General features: G+C 48.4%; 1 long non-coding RNA gene across 1 annotated transcript; it reads left to right on the top strand.

The window, feature by feature from the left end:
• Nucleotides 1-2,758: 2,758 nt before the first annotated feature.
• LOC132505301 (uncharacterized) lies at nt 2,759-9,864 on the top strand. The gene is made up of 3 exons (XR_009535351.1): nt 2,759-2,785; nt 4,862-5,118; nt 9,320-9,864. It is a non-coding gene; the product is annotated as an uncharacterized LOC132505301 (long non-coding RNA).
• The last annotated feature ends 17,248 nt before the right edge of the window (nt 9,865-27,112 follow it).

Genomic DNA, 27,112 nt, shown 5'->3' with positions numbered 1-27,112 from the left:
GGGCTCCCAAGGTTGGTGCTGTCCACACAGATCTGCCCTGAGACAGTGCAGGGTAGAGAGGGGGTCTGGAAGGACAAGCAGAAGATGTCAGCTTCTCAGTCCATCTTTTTTTTTTTTTTTTTTTTTGCGGTATGCGGTCCTCTCACTGTTGTGGCCTCTCCCGTTGCGGAGCACAGGCTCCGGACGCGCAGGCTCAGCGGCCATGGCTCACGGGCCCAGCTGCTCCGCGGCATGTGGGATCTTCCCAGACCGGGACACGAACCCGTGTCCTCTGCATCGGCAGGCGGACTCTCAGCCACTGCGCCACCAGGGAAGCCCCTCAGTCCATCTTTAAGAAGAGCTCCATCCCATGCTGTTTACATATGACTTTACATATTTATTCATTTATTACCTAGTCTATTCTCCCAACACTGATATTGTCAGTTCTGTGAGGGGAGGCTTTTTATCTTGATCACTTCTGTGTCCTCAGGGACAAAAGTTCAGCCAGGCACACAGTTTGTGTTAAATAAATGTGTTGAATAAATGGACGGATAGATGATTGGATGGATGATGGATGAATGGACAGATAACTAGCCAGGCACAACAGAATTAATTAAAGAGCTTAACACACACACACACACACACACACACACACACACACACACACACACACACACACACACACACACACACACACACACACACGTGCCTAAGCCCTGCTCCAAAAATAAAAACTAACACTTAACATGTGCTTACTGTGTACCAAGCCCCATGCTCAGCCTGTGACATAGAACATTTCACTGAATCCTCACGGCCACCCTCTGAGGGAGCAGCTAACACTACCCTTTTTTCAGAGGACAAAGCTGAGGCTCAGAGAGGTAAAGTCACGGACCCCAGGTCACCTAGCCAGCAAGTGGGGCAGCCAAGATTCAAGTTAAGATGTGTTTGATTCCACAACCATGCTTGACCTGACCGGCCAGCAGGGGCACATGGGGATCTGGGGGTTTTTAATCCCCAGGTGATTCTGATGTACGATCAGGCCAAGGACCCCTAGGCCAGAGCAGCAAGGTCTAGGGAGAGCGTGCCGGCTTTGGGGCCAGCTGATCTGCCTCCTGTTCTGCCTCTCAGCTTGTTTCCTCATCTCTGATGTGGAGCTGATGGCAGCGCCTACCTCGGGGAGTTTCAGGTGGATGGAATGAGCGAAGCAGAGTGCCCACGGGCTAGGAAGCACTGGGGAGATATCGTGCGGGTGGTGCCGTATCAGCAGTCACAGCTGCGTCATCACTGCCCTGGGGGCCGGCGGCCATCCTGCCCCTTCTCCCAGCTCCCCTGGGTGCAGACACATTCCAACCTCCTAGTCTAGAGCCTGAGATAAGATGAAGAAGACCTCTCAGGGGCATTCGGGAGGCTACAGTATATGAAAGTGCAGAGCAGGGCTGCTGTAGCGACTCTATGCCCAGAGACACATCCTGCAGAAACACACGTGTCCACAGGCATGTGACCCCACCGACCACTACTGTGCAGTTCATGACAGCAAAAGCCAGGAAAGAAGCTCGATGATGGTAACAGCTGATGCGTGTTGAGAGCAGGGTTTCTCATTCAGAACCATTGACATTTGGGCCTGGGTATTCTTTGCAGAGGGAGTCTGTCCTGTGCATTGTAGAACGATAGCAGCACCCCTGGCCTCTACCCACTAGATAGCAGTAGCTTCTTCCCTCCCCCAGTTGTAAAGGTCTCCAGACATTGCCAGATGTCCCCCAGGGGGACAGAATCACTGCTGAGAACCTCTGGAGAGCTTGCTCCGTGCAGATCCCTCTGCTGCTTGTGCTTTGCGGGAGCCGCTTCCTCTCAGCCCTCATCACGTCCAGAGGCGGATACTGTTCTTCCTTCCCCTGCCCAGATGCAGAAACAGGGAGGTTGGTGGTTTGTCCAAGGTCACGGAGCTGGCATTTCAGCACAGCTATGACTTGAACCTGTGATAAGTCCCAGGTCCCTCTTCTTCTAGTTGCATTTTGTGGGTTCCTTGGATTTCTCTCCATTCATAATCATGTTGTCTGTGACTAGAGATCATTTCATTTCTTCTTTCCCCATCTGGCTGCCTTGGCACATTCGAAGAAAGAGCTTGTGTGGCATGAATTATAGCTCAAGTAGACTCTATAATCTGCACAGGGATTCTTTCTTTTGGGAAATAAAGTTTGCTCAATTATCAACATTTGGAAAATACAGAATAAAAAGAAAAAAGGACATTTCTTATCCCCACAAAGGCTAACTTTCTAGCAGTTTTGTCCTTCGAGTAGCTTTCTCTGTTTTGAAATTTTGTTACACAGTTGTAATCACACTGGACACACAATTTCAAATCTTGCTTTCCCAAACTGTACAATGTTTCTTTCATGTTATTACAAAATCCTCCCGGACATTATTTTAATTGTTGCTGTTGTGGCAGACCCCCCCTGCTTCTCTCCAATTCTCTGACCTCTCCCTCTTTTTTAGTAATAGAAATCCTAAATTTTAGCTGGGTATGTGACCACCCAGAAAAAAACTACATTCCCCAGCCTCTCTTGCAGCTAGGTGTGTCCATGTGACAAGCTCTGGCCAATGGGATATAACTTCCGAGTAGTGCCCTTGGCGAGAGTCTGCCTGCTCTTTTGTCCCATCTTCCTTGCTGGCTCGAATGCAGGTATGAAGCCAGAACTGAGTGGTTATCTTGGGCCATTGTGGAACCACAAGAGAATAGGAACACCTGTCCCTGACGAATGTATAAAGCCACCCTACTAGTCCTGGACTAACGCCTCCACGCTTCTTTTATGTAAGAGAGGAACAAGTTTCTCTTTCATGTAAGCCCCTGTTATTTTGGGTTTTTCGGCCACTCAAAGAGGTACCTAATCCTGAGTATTACACTGATCTTTTGCCGGAGGGATCGTCTCTAACCTTCTTTTAGGAATCCTCACCTAATTAACTGAACCATTCCCTGGTCATTGGGCGTTTAGGTAGTTTCTGACTCCTCACCACTCTAAGTAATTAGATTGTGAACATCTTTGTGCATTTTCACTATTTGTGCTTATTTCCTTAGTATAGAATTACAGAAGGGGGATTTGGTGGGGGTCAAAGAACATGAATATTCTTAATACCTGTCATCCCAGGTGGGCCATGGGTTAGGACTGGGGGCTATACAGCCAGGAATGAGGTCCAGGTCTTATGGGAGGGCTGTCCCAGTGAGCCTGCTTGCTCTCCCGGGACCCCTCCCACTGCATCCCCCAGAGCCAGGTCCATTCTCCTCCGCAACTCTTGTCCTGCCCTTCTCTTCTACTTACATCTCTCTAGCAGGCATGTCTGGCTGGTGGAGTCCAAGTCCCATGCCTGCACCAAGCTGCCAGGGAGGCTGGGAATGTGAGTTTTCTGGCATCTGTGTTGGGGAGTGGTGGCTACTCGGGCAGGAGCTTCCCTGAAGGAAGGAGGAAGGTGTGGGGCAGCCAGAAAGTAGGGCAGAGCTTAGTTCCACAAGCAAAGCCCCAGCTGGGCCTGTGGGAGGGATGCAGAAAGGTTTCTGGCATCACTTTTTCATTTCTTCTCCACTTATGATGAAGGAACCTCAGGCAGAAAAAAAGAGGACAAGGATATTGTTCCTGTGTGTGTCAGCCTTGCAGTTTACCCAGCTCTGCAAGGGCTGAGTTAGAGCTGGGAACCCGCGTGTGTCAGAACCCAAGCCCAGTTCATACTCCGCCACCCGAGGCCAGCAAGTCAACCTGGATATTATCCAGGTGGAGGTGCATATGCGTGACCACTGACCACATCCCTTAAGAGGAGGGCCCGTTTGCCTTACCCACTGTAGTACTCCCAGCACCCAGACAGGCCCTGGCACACGGCAGGTGCTCAACAGATAAATCTGGAATGAATGAATGAATGAAAACGGCAGTCAGTTCTCAGCCTTGGAAGGAAGCTTGGAATCCTGGAATTAACATTTATTGATTCAACCAATATTGAATGCCTGTAATGTTCCAGGCCCTGTTTTAGGTGCTGGGGATACTGTAGGAAAGATAACAAACCATGCTCCTGCCCTCATAGTCAGGGGGATAGACAGTAAATAAGAAAAACCCCAAGATTAACATAACATAACATAATATGGTATGATATGATATCAGGTAAGTGTTTTAGGAAGAAATGTAAAACTGGACAAGTGACTTAGAGATGCTAATTTAGAAAAATGGTTGAGGAAGTCCTGTCTGAGAATGGGCCATTTGAGCAGAGACCTGAAGTAGGTAAGCCAAGTAAATATCCAAGAGAAGCATATTCCAGGCAGAGGAAATAGCCAGTGCAAAGGCCCTGAGGTAGGAATGAGCTTGGTGTGTGCTATTTGCAACGAGGCAGCCAGGGAGGCAAGGATTATACCAAGTTTCCCAGCTTCAGCAGAGAAGCAGAGAGAACATTTAACTGGCACTGTTTCATGAAACAGTGGGATGGGGGTGGGATGAGTTCTTCACTCTTACGCTTCTCTGGAAAAACTTGATGTCAAGGACAAACAGTAAATCTTGACTTGTCCCAAAAAACAATGGGCCTGTGAAACCCAGTGAAGTGTCAGGCTGAAAGTAAACGGCCAAAGGGCTGGGGCACGGGTAGCTTATATGGAATTTGTCAACAGATCTGTGTTTGAAAAAGAATTTCCCAGTTAGGGGCAGAAGCTTCTGGCCAGAATCAAAAAGATGTTTATTGTGATACCTCCATGCAGACATGAAAAATGGAGATTTGCTGCCTAGCTAGAGATGTGGAAAGATGTACCCAATATGTTAAGTGAAAAAAAATAGGTCACAGGATAGTATACTATAATGTATAATCCCTTTAGAGAATTCACCCATTCATTCATTCATTTGGAAAATATTCCATACAGGCCTACTGTGTGTTGGCACCTGCTGGCTGTGGGGGACAGAGGCATGACACTCCTTGCCTCCTGGAACTTTCTGCACAGTGGAGAAGGCAGATAATTATCAGATTATCTGATCATCAAATACAAATGCATTGTCACGAGCTTTGATCAGCGCTAAGAAGAAAAGCTACCTGGGACTGCAAGAATGTTACAGACATCAGGTGATGGAAAGAGCCTGGGAGGATGTACTCCAAAATTTTAAAGGTGGAGTAAGATTTCAGGTAATTCCACTTTTCTTATCTTCCCCTTTCTTTTTTGATTGTCTGTGTGTTCTAATTATTTTTTTAACAATGTCATACTTTATAATTAAGTGAATCAAAAAACACAAACAAAACCAAAATGAGGAGAGGGATTGGAAGTCATGTGCCCAAAGATGATTTAACCCCAGGAAAGGAAGGAAGGACATGTGAGAATCTGCTAACTGTGTTGGCTTCCGGGAAGGGGAGCCAGAGGCTGGGGTGGGAGAGAGCCTCGCAGCTCACTGGATGCCCTTTAAACCGTTTGAGTTTGTGCGTATGAAAAAGAACAATAGTAATAAAATAGGCAAAGATATTTTTAAAGAAAACTTCAAATCAGGTTTTATTTTCATGAAAAACAAAAAAGCAGGCACGAGTAGGATCTCAGGACAAATATGTTAACTGAGCCAAATTTCCACGAAAATCTTTGAGTGTTTCTCTCTGGGAGACCTTCTTGTTTTCTTCTCTGTACTTTTCTGTATCTCCTATATTTAAAATTAGAAGAATAAAAGGGACAAGAAAAAAGACTACTGTGCTTTGGAAGCATTGTTTTGCTTACTTCTCACAATGAGCCTCCAATGTGCGTATGTTTATTATCCCCATTTGACAGATGAGGAAACTGAGGCTCAGCCGGGGAAGCCGCTGGCCAGAGGCCATACAGCTGGATTTAACCCAGGTTTGTCTAACCCCAAAGTCTGTTTTAAACCAGGATGCTCAGGTGCCCTTCAAGATGTCCTTCAAGGAAATCGCATTGCTTTGAACATCAGAGGGGGAGAAAACCAAACAAACCAAACAAGAAATATGACATTTTTTTAACCACTTATTCAGGCTCTGATGGGGCCTGAGACCAACTGGGCTTGGGCAGGTTTTCTCGGCAGGGGCACTGTTTGTATTTTGGGTGGGGTGTTCCTTTATCGTGCCTGGCCATCCCCCACCCCCACCCCATGCACGTCCCTACCCTCTAAACACCAGCTGTGTCCCCAGTCAGGTGTCACCTAGACCCCCGCACCTCTCCGAAGCTTCCCCTGTTGAGGACTGCTGGGTGCGACCCTGTGGTGACGCTGAGTTCCCACAGTGGCCAGGCACCTCTCCCACACTGCAAGCCCCCTGTTAGAGTTGATCCTCCCTGCAGACCTGAGAGGCAGGTGCCTCAGGGATGAGGCTCAGAGAGGCTGGGTGACTTGCCCAAGGTCACACAGTCAGGATTCGTCAGCCCCAGGACTTGTCCCCACGCTGTACCATCTCCCTCTGGGGACCAGGCAGGGCCAGGAGCTGTCTCTTATGGCCCTGGGGTCGGGATGAAGGGGAGAGAGAGGCGAGTGATGTGTAACCCCAGGTTCACAGGCCAAGTGGCCACCAAGCGCCAGTGTCCACTCTGCAGCCAGCTGAGGCCAGGCGGGGAGAACTGAAGCCCCAGCTGCAGGGCTGGGAGGGCGATGGGGCCCGGGAAACCGCGCACGCCCTCCGCCTGCCCGGCAGCGGCCGCTGGCCGCCCGCCAGGCCCCCGCCTGACGTCAGGGTCTGACCAGGGACATAATGTGCTGGCGTCGGGACAAGGGCTGGCTGCAGGGAGACGGGGCCTGGAGGCGGGGCGGTCAGAGGGAGAGAGGCGAGGGGGGAGAGAACAGGAAAGAGAGACAAACAGACAGAGAGACAGAGAGTTCGAGAGGCAGAGACTCAGAGAGGTAAAGAAGAGAAATACAGAACCAGAAAGAGGGAAACCCAAGGGAGGGAGGGAGAGAGACCCAAAGTGCGAAAAGGGGAAATTGAGGTGGAAAATGAGAGACACGGAGATACAGGAAAACACCAATAGAAAGTTGTTCAGAGAAAGCCAGGGCCCCGGGGCGGGGGTGGGGTTGGGTGGAGAGACCGACAGACCGACAGACAGACAGAAGAGAACAGAGTAGGAGGTGCAGAGGCGATGGCCCAGGGCATGGGGTTAAGTGCAAGCTGGGGAGACCCCAGACCTGAGCTGGGCTGTGGCTCTGCCCCCGTGGGCTGGTGACTCAGCGCTCCAGGCCTCTGATTCCCTACCTGAGCAATGGGATGTGTAGTCACAGACCTTGCTCATTTGGAGAGGGGGCAGAGCACCCCCTTCATGATAGGGGTGGTGGGAGTACAGGAAGTACTCCGGCACAGTTCTGCAGGTCATAAGTGCTCAATAAATAGGAGGTGACAATAAGAGAGGGGTGGGTAGGGAAGGACAGATAGAAACGGGATGCGCAGAGCAAAGACGGAGGTGAGAGCTGACCCTGTGAAAAACAGCCCTCATTCCACAGCGCCCCTTTTCCTGCTGCTGCCGAGTGCCCCCCTCCCCACCCACTGCATGACTTGGACACAAGGCCACTGGCAGAGACCTTGGCCCGGCCTTGCCTGTCTCGAGGCCCAACCCCCTGTTTATGGGCTCAAGAAGGCCATGATCCCAGGGCCATAGCGTCACCAAAGCCAAACAAGGCCAGGCCCCGCTCACCGCTGGCCTTCCAGCCTTGTCACCCCTTATCCAGCTTAATTATTAAATGGCCCAGCAGGGCTGAGGGTCTGAGCCAGCTGCCCTCCCGGGTATGGGCAGTTGTGACTATGGGTCCCTAATTAATGCAGGGGCACACACTCTAGAGACCCCAGGTTGTGCTTGCAAAGTGCCCTTTCTCTCACTCCCACTTTTCCCAGGAGCCTCCGTCATCCTCATCTTCATCCTCAGAGTTCCCACTTATTAAGCAGTTACTGTGCACGGGGCATAGCACTGGAAGTCCCAAGAGAGTGAGCGCTATTATTATTCCATTTTACAGATGAAGAAACAGAGGCTCAGAGAGCTAGAGTCACTTGCCCAGTGCCACCTGCTAACTTGTTAAGTGGCAGAGCCAAGATTCCAACCCAGCCACCCTCTTGACCAGATAACAGCTCCCGTTTCCTGAGCAGCTGCTGAGTGCCAGGCTCTGTGCCAGATGCTTTACCCACATCATCTCTTTCAACCCCCAGGATGATCCTCTGAGGCAGCCGTTCTCAGCCCAGAGCGATTTTGTCCCTCAGGAGATTTTAGGCTACATCTAGGGACGTTTTGGGTTGTCACAACTGGGAAAATGCTACTGGCATCTAACGGGTGGAGGCCAGTGATGCTGCTGCGTATCCCACAGTGCACAGGGCAGCCCCCTGTGCAGAGAATTATCCGGCCCCAAATATCAATAGCACAGTGGCTGAGAACCCTGCTATGAGGTGAGGTCTGTTATGATCTGCATTTTGCAGATGTGGAAGCCTGGGCACAGAGAGAGAACACCACTGCCTGAGCGCCCACTCCATGACCCTGCTCTTCCCCATGAGACCTCCCTGCCACTCCTGTTGGCTCCTGCCCTTAGGAGACCCCTGCCTCTATTCCAGGACCTTCAAAGTCCTTGCTTGCCTAGTCTAAATGATGCCTTCCCACTTTTTTACATGTGAAGACAGTGTTTTAATCACTGACTGAAGTAATAGATCAAGCCAAAAGGTCACCTGGATGGTCAGAATGCCTTTAAGCGAATTTATATTTTATTCACAGCAGCACTGAGGGCCTTTGGAAGTTAGCCACTCAGGGATTCATGGAGCAAGGATTTTCTGAGCACCTGCTAGGTGCCAGGCCCTGTCCTTGGTGCAGAAGATACAGCCGAGAACCAGACAGACCAGCCCTACTAGGTCTTTAAGAGATAATAGTCTAGTGGGGACAGTGGGTAATCAACAAGAAAACAAATAAACAGTCAAGAAAATTTCAGACTGTGTTCAGACTGAGGGGAGAGGGAAGGGCTGTTACAGGGAGGGTGTTGTCCAAAGGGGCCTTTCTGAGGAGGTGAGTCCTGAAGAATGACAAGGGACTAGCCTTGGGCAGAGGCAGGGTGAAAGGTTCTGGGCAGAGGGAACTGCACGGTGCAAAGGCCCTGAGGCAGGAGCATGCATGGAGTGTTGAGGCACAGCAAGGAGGCCTGTGGCTAGAGAGGAGAAGTAACAAGCACACAGATGTGCAGGACTTTGTGGCCACTGTAAGGGCTTTGAATGTGCTCTGAGGGAGCTGGGGACCATGGGACAATTTTAAGCAGATGAGGCACAGGACCTGACTTAGGTTCTAATAAGATCCCTTTGGATGAATAATGCCCCCCTTCCAAAGATGTCCACATCTTAATCCCCCAACCTTTGAATGTTACTTTTTTTTTTTTTTTTGCAGTACGCAGGCCTCTCACTGTTGTGGCCTCTCCCGTTGCGGAGCACAGGCTCCGGATGCACAGGCTCAGCGGCCATGGCTCACGGGCCCATACGCTCCGCGGCATGTGGGATCTTCCCGGACCGGGGCACGAACCTGCGTCCCCTGCATCGGCAGCCGGACTCTCAACCGCTGCGCCACCAGGGAAGCCCTGAATGTTACTTTTTATGGCAAAAGGAACTTTGCAGTTATGATTTAGTTAAGGATCTTGAGTTGGGAAGATTATCCTGGATTATCTGAGTGGGCTCAATGTAATCACAGGAGTCATAAGATGGAGGCAGAAGGAGGTTTGACCACAGAAGAGGAGAAGGCAGAGACAATGACAGAAACAGACTGAAAGGATGCACTTTGAAGATGGAGGAGGGGACCACAAGCTAAGGAATGCAAGTAACTAGAAGTTGAAAAAGGCAAAGAAACAGCTTCTCCCTGGGAGCCTCCAGCAGGAACCAGCCCTGCCAACACCTTGACTTTAGCCTAGAGACTGACTTCAGACTTCTGACCTCCAGAACCGTAAGTAAATAAATGCATGTCATTTTAAGCCACTAAGTTTGTGGTAATTTGCCACAGCAGCCATGGGAAACTAATGCAGATGCTGTGGGAAAGACAGACTACAGGAGAGTAAGGTGGGAGCAGGGAGACCAGGGAGGGGTCTACTGCAATAGTCCAGGCAGGAAATGAGGGTGGGCCGAGAGAAGTGGATGGATTCAAGAGAACTTCAGGAGACTAAACAGGCAGCCTTGCTGATGGACTGGACGCTTGTGGGGAGGGGGCGGGGAGAGCCAGTGTCTCTGCTCAACCAGTCATCCCTGGGCTGGTGCCTGGGACACAGAGTTGGCCACTACACGGTTCCTGCTCTGGGAAGAATTCAGCTGGGGGAGGCCCAGGAATAGTTACAGGGTAATGGGAGAGACCAGGCTCAGCTGCCCTAGAACCTCGCATCTCACGCCATTCAGGTCTCTGCCCCAGTGTCACCTCCTCCGGAAGGCCTCCCTGACTACCCTGTCTCAGAGAGCCCCTCCCACCATCTCTTTCTCCCCCTCTTTAGTTTGCTTCATGTGTCTTATTGTCTTGCTACATGTTTGTCTCTTTCTTTGCTGTCTGGCTTCCTTCCCCACTCAATCATCAGCCCCACGAGGAGGACTTTGTCTAACTTGTTCACGGCCGAATCTCAGCACCTAGAATCAGTCTGGCCTGAGAGGTGCTCAGCACACGTGTTGAATGAATGAGTGAGTCCATGTTTTCCAACGAGGACACTAGGAAAGCCAGAACAAGGGAAGTGAATTGCTCAGGGTCACACGTTGCTAAGTGTGGGACCAGGATTTGAACCCAGAACTGATTCCAAAGTTTGCACTAAGTTGCCCACTTCCTCCTAACACCAATGACACCAGCTGTGCTCCAGGAATTTCCACTTTGTGGGATGTAGCGCTCCATCCTTCCTGAGGTGTCACACACTCTAAAAATGCCACCTCAGGGAATCTGCAGGGCACCTGACCTGCCCTGGGGCATTACTTATCGTGAAACTGAGGCTCAGAGAGACTGGAGTCTTCCTCGAGGTGCACAGCTTGCCAGCAGCAGGGCTGAGATTCAACCCCCAGCAGACCCCACAAGCAGGGTCTTCTCTCACAGTTCCAACATGCTCTGGGCCGCTGAGAAATAAGAAAGGACCTCTCGGCCTAATGGCCTAAAAAGCAGAGAGGGTGTAAATCACTCTGCCCATCGCATTGTCCTGGGGGACGTGCAGCAGCACCTCAAGCTGGGAGCTGCTGAGAAAGAGGGTTGGAGGTTAGGACCTGGGGCCCAGGGGTCACATTCCAGCTCTGCCCCTCCCCTGCGGTGTGACCTCAGGCAAGTGGCCTCCCTTCTCTGGCCCAGGGCTCTTCCAGTAACTCCAACTAAAATTCTGGATGGAGTAGACAAAGCCCTATAGAGCACATGTTAAAATGAAAAGATCTAGCATATATTCTAGCTGACATTTTTCATGAGACTGTACTGCTTAAGACATACAAATGTAGTCACGATAAAATATAATAAGCTTAACTCGAAAAAATCAACATTAAAAAGGGGAGTTTATTTTTCTCTCGTGTGATGAAGTCCAGATGTAGGCAGTTCAGGGCTGGTTTGGAGATTCCACGCAGCCCTCGGTGTCCCAGGCTCTGGCTTGTTCGCCACTCTGCCATCCCTAGGGTGTGGCCCTCCTTCTCATGCTCCAACATAGAGGCCACAGCACCAGCCTTCTCCTCTGCCTTCCAGGTGGCAGGATGGAGAAGGAAAGATAATGAGTAAAGGGCAAGCAACAGTTAAATCTCTAGGAAAGATTCCAGAAACTGCCACACATACTCCCAGTTTCAACCAGAACTTGGTTGCCTGGCCTCACCTAGCTGCAAGGGAAGCTGAGAAAAGCTGTCTTTATTCTGCACAGCTTTGAACTCTGCCAAAAGTGGATCAAATACTTGAAAATAAATGAAATCATTTCAGATAGTGATACGTGCTGTGAAGGAACAAAACAGGGTGACCTGCGGAAGAATGTGTGTGGGGAAGGCCTCTGTGAGGTGACATGACTGGGACATAAGTTAGGAGACGGCCTGGCGCCGAGTATTCCGGGGAACAGAACGTGCTTGCCCTGAGGCAGGAACAGACCTGGTTGGTGGAGAAACAGAAAGGAGGCCAGCGTGGCTGGAGCTGGGATGGGGCAGCGGGCACAGCGGGGAGGGAGTGAGGTCACAGAGATCAGCCAGGCTAGATCCTGGGGCACACTGGGAAGCCCCGGGTGGAGTTTGGGATTTTTTCATAAGTGCAGTGGGGAGATACGGGAGGGTTGAGGCTGAGGAATGACCTGACCTGCTGTGACATCCCTTTGAGAGGACGCTGAGCTCGCTGGGCCTGAGAGAGTTACCAGAGAGCTTGGGAGAGCTTCATTTGTCCTTTCACTCATTCACTCATTCAATGAATGGGCTGTAGTAGCAGAAATGACCCCCCGGTCCTCACCCTCCGGAGAAGGACAGACAGACTGATCAAACACACAAGCAGAGCGATACAGCTCACAGGTGGCTGTGAGCGCCATAGGAGAAGATGAACGGGGCTACAAGAGGGCCTGAGATCACCTGGGAACCAGCAGAGGTTTCCCACGGGAGGTGATTTTGAGCTAACATTTGAACCAGAAGGAAACGTGATCTTGGGGAGGCCTAGAGAAGAGGGAGACAACAGTCCAGGTGGAGGAAACAGCTTGTGTAAAGGCCTGGAGGCTCAGGAAGAGGACTGCATGTTCGAGAAACTCACCAGACTCTGACCTGGCAAGAGGGAGGAGCGTGAGAGGGGAGGTGAGCAGAGGTCAGATCTCAGAAAGCTGGGAGGAGGGGCTCGGCGTTTCCATGTTCCTGGCAGGGTGATCTGTTAAGAGCTTTGACCCCAAATCGCTGGGATGGGCCCGTGGTCAGATCCAAGACAAGCAGGGACCTAGCTCTCCTTGGAGGGTGTTTACAGGCTCCCTGATGACAGGGGCTGCTGGCTTCCTATGGCTTGCGAGTCACTGGGTACTATGTGCTGGTATGTTCTCTTGCTCCCAGCCCTGAGAGCGCCCTCCGACTCAGCCTCCTCCAGCCACCCACCTCCCATCACCGCCAAGGCCACCATCCCTGCCCCCATCCCACCCTGAGAAGGCTCCACAGAATTGCATGACCCTGGCCCCCCTGGAAGAGCATATGCAGCTCCAGTCAGACCTACCTTCTCACATAGGGAGAAACTGAGGCCCTACGAGGAAGAGAATCTTTCCCCAGTCTCACCTCAAGGTTGGAATAGAGCCAGGGCCTGCCCCTGGCTCTCTTGATGCCTGGCCCTAAATCTTCACCAATTTAATTAAAAAAGAAAAAGAAGAAGGAGGAGGAGGAAGAGAAGGGGGAGTGAGAGAGAGAGGGAAGGTGGAAGGAAGGAAGGAAAGGAGGAAGGACCTGAAAAAGAAATACATCAAACTTCTAAGTGTGAGCCCTTCCCAGGGAAAGGAATTAGCATACCCTCACCGTGTGCCAGGCACCTTACCTACATCAACTCCATCAGTGGAATCCTCCCAGCTACACAGCAAGATGGATACAATTATAGCCTCTGAATGGTTTGGAAAACAGAGAGGCTATGCAACCTACCCACCATCACACAGCAGTTATCTGGAAGAGAGGAGATTTGAAGCCAGTTCTGGCTGCAGTCCCTTGCCCCACGGGACTCTCCTATTGCCAAGGCTGCCTCCAGCCCAGCCTCTCTGCTCCCCGGCTTGCAGAAGTTGCAGCCTCATCTCCCAAAACTAAACAGCAGAGGTTTTTCCCTGGCTGCCCACAAGCCTGCAGATATGTTTCCTTTGGCCCATGTGGCATTTTAATAAAATTTCAGCCAATGTTCACAAATAAAGAGATTTTACCTAAAAACTCAGATTTCTCCCTCCCTTAAAACATTGAAAGATTGGACTGTGCTAGGCCCACATTCTTCCTGGCGACAACCAACTGGGAATGGGAGTGTTAGAAAGGAGTCCCCAGTGCCCCACACTCCCCACCTCTCCCTACTGCCTCCCTGGCCCTGAGGCCGAATGCCAGTTACCGTTTATCACAATACATACACTGTTGTTTTTCTGAGGCAGGGACATTTTCTCTGTACCCATATCACTCTTGAAAAGAAGGAAACAAATAATAATCCAAGAGGGATCAGGTTACATGAAAAATGGGAGAACGCATATTTCTTTGTGGAATTTTCTTAGTGTTTATTATGCAAACAAAGTGTGGCTAAGCTCCCACACCACTGCTTAGGTTTCATACCCAGTGACCCTAAGTAGGATTGTCAAATTTAGCATATAAAAATATAGGATGCCCAATTAAATTTGCACTTCAGATCAACAATAAATTTTTTTTAGTATAAGTATAACCCATGCAATATTTGGGACATACGTATACTAAAATATTTTCTTTACCTGAAATTCTAATTTAACTGGTTATCCTTTATTTTATCTGGCAACCCTGCCTAGAAGGGTTGAGAGCAGGTCTCTAAGGGTTTGCATTTGAATCCAGCTTCCTCCTCTCCTGTCTGGGTGATTTAGGGCAAGTCAATTAAAGTTCTCTGGACTTCAAATTGTTCAGGGATAATAATAGTACGACGACTCGATAATATCAACATATGTAAAGAGCTGAAGGCAAAGCCCAACTCACTGTATACACTCAGTAATGTCAGCAGCTGGGATCCATGTCACTGGCTGCCTACCCAACAGCCATCCCCCTTCTTCTTTGCTAACTGAACCCCAATTTGTGCCAGCCACACCATGCCCTGGGGAGAAGTGTGATTGGTCTAGCTAATCGTGGCACATTCATTCCAGTCTGCTGGTGATTGGTCCAAGGTGAGCATGTGACTGGCATCTGACCAATGAGACACAACAGGAAGTTTGCTGGATGACTGCTCCGGTGAGACCTTTCTCCCGCTAAGGAAGATTGGCAATGCTGCCGCTGCCTTACCTGCTTGCCTTGGATACAGACATGAGACAGGGGGATGCTTGACTTCAGTCACCATCCTGTGCCAATTAGGTGGCAAAAGCCAGCGTGCTGAGGTTGGCAAAGGGTAAGGTTAGAGGACTCCGTGCTAAACTTCCTTTTAAGTAAATGACAGAAGTTCTTATGGCTGAAGTCACTGCTAATTGGCTCTAAAGAGAGGCAGCTGGGCTTCCCTGGTGGCGCAGTGGTTGAGAGTCCGCCTGCCAATGCAGGGGACACGGGTTCGAGCCCTGGTCTGGGAAGATCCCACATGCCGCGGAGCAACTAAGCCCGTGCGCCACAGCTACTGAGTCTGCGCGTCTGGAGCCTGTGCTCCGCAACAAAAGAGGCCGCGACAGCCAGAGGCCCGCGCACCGCGATGAAGAGTGGCCCCCGCTCGCCGCAACTAGAGAAAGCCCTCGCACAGAAACGAAGACCCAACACAGCCAAAAATAAATAAATAAATAAATTTTAAAAAATAAAGAGAGGCAGCTAAGAGCATGAACTCTGGAGTCAGCTACCTGGCGTCACATCCCAGTTATGTCACTTACTAGCTCTGTGCCTCAGTTTCCCTATTTGGAGAATGGAGGGAAGATAGTATATCTTCGTGGGGTTGTAAAGAATAAGTGAGTTAGTGTAAGTGAAGTGCTTATTAAAGTGCTGGCAAGTTATATTCAGCATATAACTGTTAGTCATTATGATTCTTCTGTTACAGGCATCCAAGCGTTTCTAATTGATAGACATTTTATTAAGTCCAAAATTCCCCAAATGCTGTGCAACTCTGAGAGTTGATAATACATTAAAGAATCCAAGCCCCCAACTATAAGCAAATGTTGTACCCTTTTGAGTACATCTCAAAAGTCTCCCAAGAATTATTATGTGTGTTTCTTCACACCTCATTCATCCTGCGAGGACCCAAGCAGATTGAATGGGCTTCTCTCCATCAGCTTCCACGGAGGCAAAGAGGGGTGTCAGCCACTTATAAAAATAAGTGATGGTCCTACCATCTGGGATTTGGGTATAAATTCCAGGGCCAAAATATGGTGGGCTGAACTTAATTATATTAGTTAAGAATGCCTTCAGCAGCAAGTTTCAGAATAATCCACTAATCGCGGCTTAAACAGGAAAGGCATTTAATTATTTCAGAGGACAAGAAGTCTGGAGGTAGATAGTTTCAGGGTCAAGGCAGCATCTCAACAATGTCATCCAGTATTCAGCCACTCTAACCTTTCCACTCAGCCATCCTGTGTGTTGGCTTTTTGTCATTAGTCTTGAAACCTCATGGTCACAAGATAGGGCCACAGTCCCTAGCATCACATCCTTAATAGAGTTCAAGGGAGGAGAAAGTGTTGGGGAGAGAGGGGGAATCTCCTTTCTCTCTGAGCTCTTTTAATCGGGGAAGAAAATCTTTCCCACTGTCTCCTTGGAGGGATTCCCCTCACATTGAATTGGCCAGAACGGGTCATATGTCTGTTCCACACTGCAAAGGAGGCTGGGAAAGTGAGTTGTAGCCAAGAGGCATGGGATGATATGCCCAATCTTAATCCTTCCCCTGGGGCTGGACTTATCACCTCCTACTCCTTCACAAAATCAGGGTTCTGCTTTTGAAGACAAGAGAGTCTGGCTGTTGGGTAGACAACAATGGTCTCGAGTGTAAACCTCAGCTTCTCCCAGAAATCTCACTAACACAGCAGTAAAGGGATTAAAACGGGAAAGGGAACAAATGCACAGGACAGAGAACAGGCAATGAGAAGGTGGAGGACGCCTCCCAGGTTTTGGAAGCTGGAAGACAGTATTTTGCCAGGGTTCCTCATCTGGGGTCCTAGTCCTGGCTCTGCCAGGAGGCAGCTGTGTGGCCTTGAAAAAGTCCCTTCTCCTCTCTGGGCCTCAGTTTCCTTGCAGTTTAGGGAAATCTTTTCGGCTAAGAACTTGCCTCAACATATCTCCCACCTGTGCATGTAGGAAAGCAGGGTCCATGGGTCCTTTGCTCCACTAGATAAACGGATCCTAAAAACCTTTGGGTTATTTTAGGATTGCACCTGGATGACCTAAAGGGTGTGGATTTCAGGGGCCCAAAGGAAACTCATCAGTCCTGGGAATGCAGGAAAACTTTCAGTATCCTCCTCTAAAGGAGACCCTTGGAACTGACCAATTGCAATGGATGATACTCAAAGGATATATGGGAAGGAAGAAGGCTGGCTTTAAGCACCTACACTTTATATCCATTTTCTTACTTTATTTTTTTATTCTCTGTGTGACCTTGGAAGAGTACTTAACCACTCTGTGCCTTAGTTTCCCCGTTTATGAAATGGGACATAGTTGAGGCTGCTAGTTGTCCCTCAGTATCCTCCCCTACTTTCATAGTAATGGACTCGTAGTTGAGCATGGGGCTGTCCCTATAAAGACTACATTTCCCAGCCTTCCTTGCAGTTAGATGTGGCCATGTGACCAAGTTGTGACCAATGGGATGTGGTGTTAAGCTATCTGGACAACTTCCAGGTTTCCCCTCTCCATTTCCCACTGGCTGTAATGTGGATGTGGGGTTGAGCCATGTTGTACCGTGAGACCAGGGCAACACTGCAAGGAGGTGAGAACAAGTTAGCAGCCTTGGCATGACAATATGGAGCTGCCACATCTGCCCCAGCCTGATAAGTGTGTTGTGAAGACTCAGTGCACTGACTGAGACGTGTAAATCACTGAATACAGGGTTTGGAACAAAAGAAGCCCTCGTGTAAGTACTGGTGGGTCTAACGCACTGATTTTCAACCAGGGGCGATTTTGTACCCTAGAGGACATTTAGTAATGTCTGGAGACACTTCTGATGGTCATGACTGGGAATGGGGAACTGCGCCTGGCACATGGTGAGTGGAGGCCAGGGATGCTTCTAAACATCCTGCAATGCACAGGACAGACCCCCGTTATAGAGAATGAAGTATCCATCCCCAAAGGTCAACAGTGCCGTTGAGGAGACTTGGTCTCATGGAATGATGCCCACTACTTACCCAGTGCCCAGGGCAGGTGGGAGGCCTCCGGGTTCCAGGAAATGGGCAGGATTCTTTGATTTCCTCGTCTGAAAGGCATCTCTCTGCTCCACCACATCTTTATATCACTCACCTTCTCTGTCGGCACAGGCCCATTTATAGGCTGAGAGGATTTGTCTCAAGAGGAAACTATAACCTCATCACGTTTCTGCAGCACACCCCTGCCATCTCCCACCCCTTCCGCGGCAGCAAGGGACATGTTCAAACAGCTCTACCTTCCTCCCCACCCGCCCTGTTGCCAGCCAAGCCAGTTTCCGGGTGGTGGCCGGAGGGCACGGTGCCATCCCCATGCAGCCCAGTTTTACCAGGTGGGGTAAGGAAGGGCAGGGTTTTTTGCTCCTGGAATGCCAGGCCCACACCATCAGGGCTGCCTGCCCAATAAGAGAGGGCTGAACGCTGATAAAGGCTTGCGGACTGCCGAGGAAACTGCTTCCTAGAGAAAAATCCAAATTTCTCCTCTCCAGTTTCCCAGGATGTGGTGAGCCCCAGCCTCCTGGGATGGCAGGGCAGGCTTCCAGAACCTTCCATCCTGGCCACACAAAAACCAAGAGACTGGAGCAAAAGCTAACCCCCTGAGGAACTCTGGGGATTCACTGAAAATTCAAGAGGAAGTGGTGCCCCCGCTGTCGTGTTCAGGGGCATTTCTTTCGCGGCTATTCTATTGGTCAGCTGTCATTAGTTTACTTAAATACAGACTGCGCCCCACTGCTCACTGTTCAATGGCTTCCAGTCACCAGTGCCTGCATCTCTTTGCTGAGGGCTCTCTCTGGCCACCAGAGCCTATTAAGGCCATGCAGGGCAGGCTGGACGTGCCCAAGAGTTTATTCCCTGGCAACAACCCTCAACCAGTGACGTGGGAGGTGGTGGATAAAAACCCACTTCCTCACTCCTGGGTGGGAATACTTTGGAGGCATGTTCTACACTGGTCCCAGTGTTCCCCAGCAGAAGTGAGCCCCAACAGCTGTAACCTGCTCAAAAATATACCCTGTACTGGCTGCCTTTCCTTCCCTGTTTCATGTCCCCACTTTCTTACTTCCTGGGATCACCTTCCAAACAAATGACTTGAATTCTTGTCTCACTGTCTGCTTCTGGTGGCACCCAGCCTGAGGCCTACACGTACTATGAGTCAGACAGATATTTGGGGATCAGAAGGGACATGGCTGCCCCCTCAGGGAACTCACAGTCAAAAGCCAGACACCACTCCCAAAGTCATGCAAAAGCAGAATTGCAAAAGGTGATGTGGGCTTAGACTGTGAAGAAATACAAAACCTTGTTAAAACCCTCTGACGGCTGCCCTCTGCTCCCAGGTCAAAATCCAGAGTCCTTATTGTAGCCTCAAGGCTCTGCACGACCTGCCACTACCCTACCTCTCTGAGCTCACAGCTCCCCACTGTGCTCCAGCTACAATGACCTCCTGGCTGTTTCTCAGTTGTGCCGGGTATTCCTGCCTCAGGGCCTTTGCACTTGTTGCTCCCTTTCCCTGGTATGCTTTTCCCAGATCTTCCCATGGCCGGCTCCTTCTTCTTGATTCAAATCTTGATTCAAACATCGCTTCCTGGGCTTCCCTGGTGGTGCAGTGGTTGAGAGTCCGCCTGCCGATGCAGGGGACACGGGTTCGTGCTCTGGTCTGGGAAGATCCCACATGCCGCGGAGCGGCTGGGCCCGTGAGCCATGGCCGCTGAGCCTGCGCGTCCGGAACCTGTGCTCCACAACGGGAGAGGCCACAACAGTGAGAGTCCCGCGTACCGAAAAAAAAAAAACAACATCGCTTCCTCAGGGAGGCCCCCGCCAGTCACGCTCTTACCACATCATCCTGTTTACTTCGTAACACATATTGATCTGAAGTTACCTTATCTGTTTACTTGTTTATTGAATGATCCCCAAACGTGAGCTCCATGAAAGCAGGGGCTGTGTCCATAGTGCCTGGAACAAATCCTAGAGCAGGGTAGGCGTGCTATGGGTGTTTGTTGGATAAGTGGTTGAAGGTTTAAGTGAAGGAAAGAAACAATGAACAAATGAATGATGTAAGGACGTTGACGGGGGTACTGAATCTTGTCTGGAAAATCAGGGAAGACTTCCCTGAGAAGGTGACATTGAAGCTGAGATGAGAATGGGGATGGGATATTAACTGGGACAAAGTGGTGGAAGGGCTACCTAGGCAGAGGAAAATTACATGCAAATGCCCAGAGGTGAAACCCAGAGGTCACACCAGAGTTGTGCAGGAGAACAAACCAACTACAACTCAAGACTTCTCTTTTTTTGTTTGTTTTAATTGAGGTATAATTGATGTATAACATTATATTAGTTTCAGGTATAGAATGTAACGATTTGATATTTGTATATATTGTGAAATGATAACCACGATAAGTCTAGTTAACATCTGTCACCCTACTTACACACATTTTTTCCTTATGATGAGAACTTCTAAGATCTACTGTCTCAGCAACTTTCAAATATGCAATACAGTATTATTAATTATAGTTGCCATGCTATACATTACATCCCTATGACTTATCTTTTATAACTGGAAATTTGTACCTTTTGACCCCCTTCACCTGTTTTGCCCCCATCCCCCCAGACCTCTGGCAACCACCAATCTGTTCTCTGCATCTATGAGCTAAGTTGTTTTTGTTTTAGATTCCACCTATAAGTGAGATCATAGGGTATTTGTCTTTCTCTGACTTATTTCACTTAGCATAATGCCCTCAATTTCCATCCATGTTGTCACAAATGGCAAGACTTCATTCCTTTTTTGCCTGAGTATATATATACCACATTCTACATCTTCTTTATCCATTCATCTGTCTGTGGACACTTACATTGTTTCCATATCTTGGCTATTGTAAATAAGATTGCAGTGAACATGGAGGTGCATATATCTTTTTGCATTAGTGTTTTTTAGGTTTGTTTATTATTTTTAAATATTTTTATTGAAGTATAATTGACATATATATTAGTTTCAGGTGTACAACATAGTGATTTAATATTTTTATACATTACCAAATGATCACCGTAAGTCTAGTTACCGTTTATCACCATAGCAAGTGATTACTATATTTTTGACTATATTCCCTATGTTGTACATTACATCCCTGTAACTTAGTTATTTTATAACTGGAAATTTGTACCTCAATCTCCCTCATTTATTTCACTCATTCCCCCACCCCTCCCTCTTGCAACCACCAGTTTGTTCTCTGTATCTATGACTCTGTTTCTGTTTTGTTATGTTTGTTCATTTGTCTTGTTTTTGAGATTTCAGAGATAAGTGAAATCAAGTGATATTTTTCATTCTCTGAATTATTTCACTTAGCATAATACCTCCTAGGTCCATCCATGTTGTCACAAATGGCAAGATTTCATTTTTATGGCTGAGTAATATTCCATCTTGTGTGTGTGTGTGTGTGTGTGTGTGTCTGTGTGTGTCTGTGTGTGTGTGTGTTGCATCTTCTTTATCCATCCATCTCTTGATGGACACATAGGTTGCTTCCATATCTTGGCTGTTCTAAATAATGCTGCAATAAACATTGAGGGGGGCATGTATCTTTTGAAATGAGTGTTTTCGTTTTCTTCAGAAAAATACCCAGAAGTGGAATTGCTAGATCATATGGTAGTTCTATTTTTAATGTTTTGAGGAACCTTCATACTGTTTTCCATAATGGCTGTGCCACCAGCAGTGCACTGGCTTTCCCTTTTCTTCACATCCTCACCAATACTTGCTATATGTTGTCTTTTTGATGATAGCCATTCTGACAGATGTGAGGTGATATCTCATGATTTTCATTTGCCTTTCCTGATAATTAGTGATGTTGAATATCTTTTCCTGTGTCTGCTGGCCATCTGTATGTCTTCTTTGGAAAATTGTCTATTCAGATCCTCTGCCCATTTTTTAATTGGATTGTTTGCTCTTTTGATGTTGAGTTATATGAGTTCTTTGTATATTGGGGATATTAACCCCTTGTCAGATACATCATTTGCAAATATCTTCTCCCATTCAGTAGGCTGTCTTTTCATTTTGTTGATGGTTTCCTTTGCTGTGCGGAAGTTTTGTAGTTTGGTGTAGTCTCATTTGTTTATTTTTGCTTTTGTTGCCTTTGCTTTTAGTGACAAATCGAAAACATTATGGCCAAGACCAATGTCAAGGAGATTACTGCCTATTTTTTCTCCTAGAAGGTTTATGGTTTCAGGTCTTAGTTTCAAATCTTTAATTCATCTTTGAGTTAATCGTTACATGTGGCATACCAAGATTTCTTAATACTTTTGCACCTACTGTGTGTTAGGCTCAGAGTACATGGGGAGCAAAGCAGGCATGTTTCTGTCCTCCTGGAGGTGCCAATCTGATAGGGAGGACAGACAATAACCAAAGAGCTGGGAAGACATTTATTTTTTTTCTTTTAAAGCAAATTTTTTTTTAACATCTTTATTGGAGTATAGTTCTTTTACAATGGTGTGTTAGTTTCTGCTTTATAACAAAGTGACTCAGCTATACATATACACATATCCTCATATCTCCTCCCTCTTGCATGTCCCTCCCATCCTCCCTATCCCACCCCTCTAGGTGGACACAAAGCACCGAGTTGATCTCCCTGTGCTATGCGGCTGCTTCCCAGTAGCTATCTACTTTACATTTGTTAGTATATATAAGTCCATGCCACTCTCTCACTTCGTCCCAGCTTACCCTTCCCCCACCCCATGTCCTCAAGTCCATTCTCTATGTCTGCGTGGGAAGACGTTTATTGCCAAAGATTGAGTTGCCCTGTGGAGTCTCATGTTACATCACACTGTAGATGTTCATTTTTTTAAATATCCTAGCTGGATGCTGTGTAGAAACACATGTAACACACACACACACACACACACACACACACACACACACACCCCCAATGAAGAATTCTCAGAATTGCCCATCAAAAGCAGGTGAATAGGACATTCAGTATAGTTCCTTTTTGTTTTTGATAATCAGTTATCCTCCACCAATATGATCATGATGAGCACAGGGCTGCAATTCCCTGAGTTCAAGAAAGAATGAAACAGGGCTGCACCCTTATGTGACAGTGGATATGCCCATGTACATTCTCCCCACTCTCCCCCCCTCCAGTTTGGCAAAAGCCAAAGCCAGGCCCAGTCACCAAATGGGCTCTGTACTGAGTGCTGGGAAGGTGCCAGGTTTTACCTCCCAGCATCCCTGTTTGGGGCCCACATCTTGCCCTCCTAGGAGTCAGAAGAAGGCTCCAGTTGGACGCTCAAGCCTCCCCTCCTCTGAGTGGCCACAGCAGGATTGATCCCACTCCATGGCTCTGTCTCACTGTCAGTGTCCATCACCAGCAACTCTGGAAGGGCCTTTTCCTCCTGCTTCACCAGGGCCTCCAGTAGGGTCCACCAGCTGGGACCATGAGGTCAAAGATGCTGTCCCATCCCTAAAGTGCTCAGCAACTGGCAATGACCAGCAGACTATGAGGCCACTGGGCCCAATGTCCTTTTGTCCCCCAGAGAGGAGGAGTCCCTTGCTTCCAGGTATACCCAGGTCTTCCAAAGAGGGAGTTTAACATGGGGACTGGTTACATGTGGTGGAGAAGCTGAGAAGCCACAGGAGGCAGAGGCACAACAGCAGTAGGAAGCTGTCCCTGGGGCTGGAGGGACAGAAGATGGGGTGGTGTCACTGAAGCACAGAAGCCAGCCGGCCAGTGAGGGCTAGAACCAGGGATGGTCCGCCAGGTGGGAGCTGCAGCCGAGAGGAGCATGTCTAATGCCCGAGGCCTAGAGAGGGGGAGAAATACCCTTGCTTCTCTCTCCCCTCCCCTCCTATACCGTCCAATGCTGCCTCCCACAGGCCAGCCCCTGGAGGAAGCCAGAGGGCAGGGAAGAGGGGAAGTGCAGTTCCTGTGATGCCGAGCAGAGGAGGGAAGGGTAGGGGGCTGGATCTGAGGGCCAATGGCTGTCACTGCCACAGACACACCCCTCGGTCTCTAACTGTGATCGCTATGACCCTCCTGTTATCACAGTCTGAGGATCAAAAACTCAGAAGCCTTGGGGAGCCTGGCAGGAGTCAAGGGGGTGAGGTGTAAGGCAACCACATGGTGCTGAACAGCAACTGACTCTTGTCTCAGGGTCAAGCAGACAGCAGGGAGGGGTGGAGACTGGGGCAAACTGATGCGTGTAAGGCTCATCTAAAGTCACAGCTGCTGCTTATCTCCATCTGACTCCTGCCAAGGAGGAATACTGGCCAAGGCTACCCGATTGTTCCCTTTTGTTCCAGAAAAGACAGAAGTTCAGATTTTTATATGAAATTTCCCAATTTCTAAAGGTTGGCAATCAATTCAATTTCTTTGTTTGTGTTATTTTCTAACACTGTGAGGATCAAAATACACATCCGTAGTTGGGACCGGCAGTCTGTGACATCTATATCACAGAGACTCTGGAAGGATGGTCCCCACCATGGCCTGCTGGTCCAGATTACCCAGTGAATAGATGTTTGTTGAGTGATTGAGTGCCCAGCAGTGGGCACACTGAAAATCTCCAAAACACCATCATTAATCCAATAATCCCTGTCTCTATTGCAGTGCGATTTTATTTTTCCCAATTACCCCATCCCTTCGGTGACTACATTTCCATAACTACTCATGTTAACAAGTTGTTGAACTCTTTAAATGCCTACTAGAGCTGGGCTCCAGGAAATTTTTCTTATGTAAAGTTGAATTAGCTGGCTCCCTGCCTCCCAGTTGCTCAGGTCTAGTGAGGGACCATTCCCATGAATAGATGAGTAGATGCAGGGACTGTGTCTGCTACCTTTACCATGTGTCCTCTGTGCCTAGAGCAGGGCTTGGTACATAGTAAGTGCTCAATACACTCTGTTCAGCTGAATGAATGCATGGCAATAAGAGTTATGTTCGCATGCATTCTCAGCAGGAGCAAAAGAACCTTAGAGATTACCATGGTTTGTGGCCCTCCAAAAAGCTGCAGTGAAAAAACAGATATACAATTTATCTGTGTATTAAAATTTCATGGGGGGAGGGGAGCTGGAAATTAGGAAAAAGTATCTAAAAAGTCTCCTGAAGTGGGAGAAGATTAAGAAACCCTGTTTTAGAGGGAAGATGAGACTACTGGAACACAGTAGAGGTCCTTAAACCAGACTGGGAGATCACGGAATGCTTCCTGGAGGAGGAGGCATTTCAACTCATTCTTACAAGATATGGAAAAGTCAGCTAGATTGAGGCCAACAAACCTTTTCTGTAAAGAGCCAGATAATAAATATTTAGACTCCACAGGTCTCTGCCACAACTACTCACTTCTGCTGTTGTAGATCAAAAGCAGTCATAGATAATACTTAAACAAATAGGTGCGACTGTGTTCCCATAAAACTACTTACAAAAACAGATGATGGGCCAGATTTGGCCCCTAGGCCATAGTGTACCCACCCCTGATCTATATGATGGGAAAGGAAAGGCCACGAGAGGAAATAGCTCTAGCAAAGGTGTGGAGAAGTGAAAAAGCATGAGAACCAGAGAGAGCCAACAATGTGGTTTTCCTTCTCCCTGGGGCACAGAAAGAGACACCTATGTTTACACAAAGACTTGTGCTGTCACACAGGCTGAGCACAGGATCCTGTTAATTCAATCCACAAGTATATTTTGTGTGCCTACTACGTGCCAGACATTGTACGAGGTACTGGGGATGCAACAGTGAACAAGATCACTTCTGTGTCCCCAGGGCGTAAAGCCCAGCCAGGCATATAGTTTTTGTTAAATAAATGTGTTAAATAAAGGAATGGATAGATGACTGGATGGTTGGATGGATGGATGGATGAATGGATGGATGGATGGATGAGTGGGGGAGACAAACACAAAGCACTCAGACAAATAAATAAACAAATAAGCAGTTAAATATAGCTTCCTCACTAGCTACGTGACCTTGAAGAAGTTACTTAACCTCTCTGTACCCCAGGAGGTTGATACAGTCTTCCCTCTGTACGGCGGGTTCCACACCTGCAGATTCAACCAACTGATGATAGAAAATATCTAGAAAAAAACAATTCCAGAAAGTTCCAAAAAGCAAAACTTGACTTTGTCATGTGCCAGCAACTGTTAACATAACATTTACATTGTATTAGGTATTTTAAGTAATCTAGAGATGATTTAAAGTGGCTTATATGCAAATACTCTGCCATTTTACATAAGGGACTTGAGCATCTGTAGATTTCAGTATCCATGGGGGTCCTGGAACCAAACCCCTGTGGCTACCGAGAGATGACTGTACAAGCAAAGTGCAGGACCAGCACATAGTGGCTGCTCTATAAAAGTAGCTGCTGCTATTATTTTAAGTCAATATGCTGTTAAATAAATACACGATTTAAAATAGCTGATCAGTGCTACACAGGAATAGAGCAGGTACAGGAGAGAGAGAGAAGAGGGGGCTACTTTGGATCAGGTAGTCTGGGTCCGTCCTGACTACCCAGGCTGTGCTGGCCACATCCTGTGAGTATATCCTAGAATTAGTAGTGTTTGCAGCCCTGATGCCCTGCGGCCTCACAAGAGGCCGTTAGTTATAAATATAGGAAGGTGTCTTCTCTTATTCGAGTGTGAGTGTAAAGTGCTTTGAAATCTGAGGATTAAAGGGGGAGAAGGGGTGAGGCTCAGATCACAGGGCCAGGGCACCCCACTGTGAACCCTGAGAACTAGACTCGGCTCTGGCAGGCCTGCCTGGAGCTGAGCCCTTCTCACATCCTAAGTGGAGGTTAGGGGCAGTGGGAAATACACCCTCTTAAGGCAGGGGTAGTGGTGTGCGGGAGCAGGGCAAGGGTGTTGGAGCCACTCTAAGATAATGTGCTTAAAGCAGTGGGCCCAGCATGAGACAGGGGTGCTGAGTCAGTATTGGATGTTTCCAATCTGGTTACATTCTTGCTTTTGTTGTTGTTGTTATATGCCACTTACTAGCTGGATGACCCTGAGAGAGTTACTGACCCTCTCCGAGACTGTTTTCTCTTCTGAGCCTCAGTTTTCTCTTCTATAAAATGGGGTGATTATAGTACAGTAGTGCTAGATGCAGGTGAAGCACGTGGCACAGAGCAGAGACAATAACACCCCTCTTGGTGGACGCTTAGGGAGCCATTACTTTGTGCCGGGCACCCACCACTTCATGCATGTTCCATGTGTTAACTCATTTAATCCTTGTTTTCCAGACAAGAACCTCAGGGCCACCAGAGACAACCATGCACTGCCCAATCAGGG

This window comes from Lagenorhynchus albirostris, chromosome 15 (genome assembly GCF_949774975.1).
Source record: "Lagenorhynchus albirostris chromosome 15, mLagAlb1.1, whole genome shotgun sequence".
Lineage (NCBI taxonomy): Eukaryota > Metazoa > Chordata > Mammalia > Artiodactyla > Delphinidae > Lagenorhynchus > Lagenorhynchus albirostris.
This window is presented reverse-complemented; position numbering and strand designations above follow the sequence as displayed.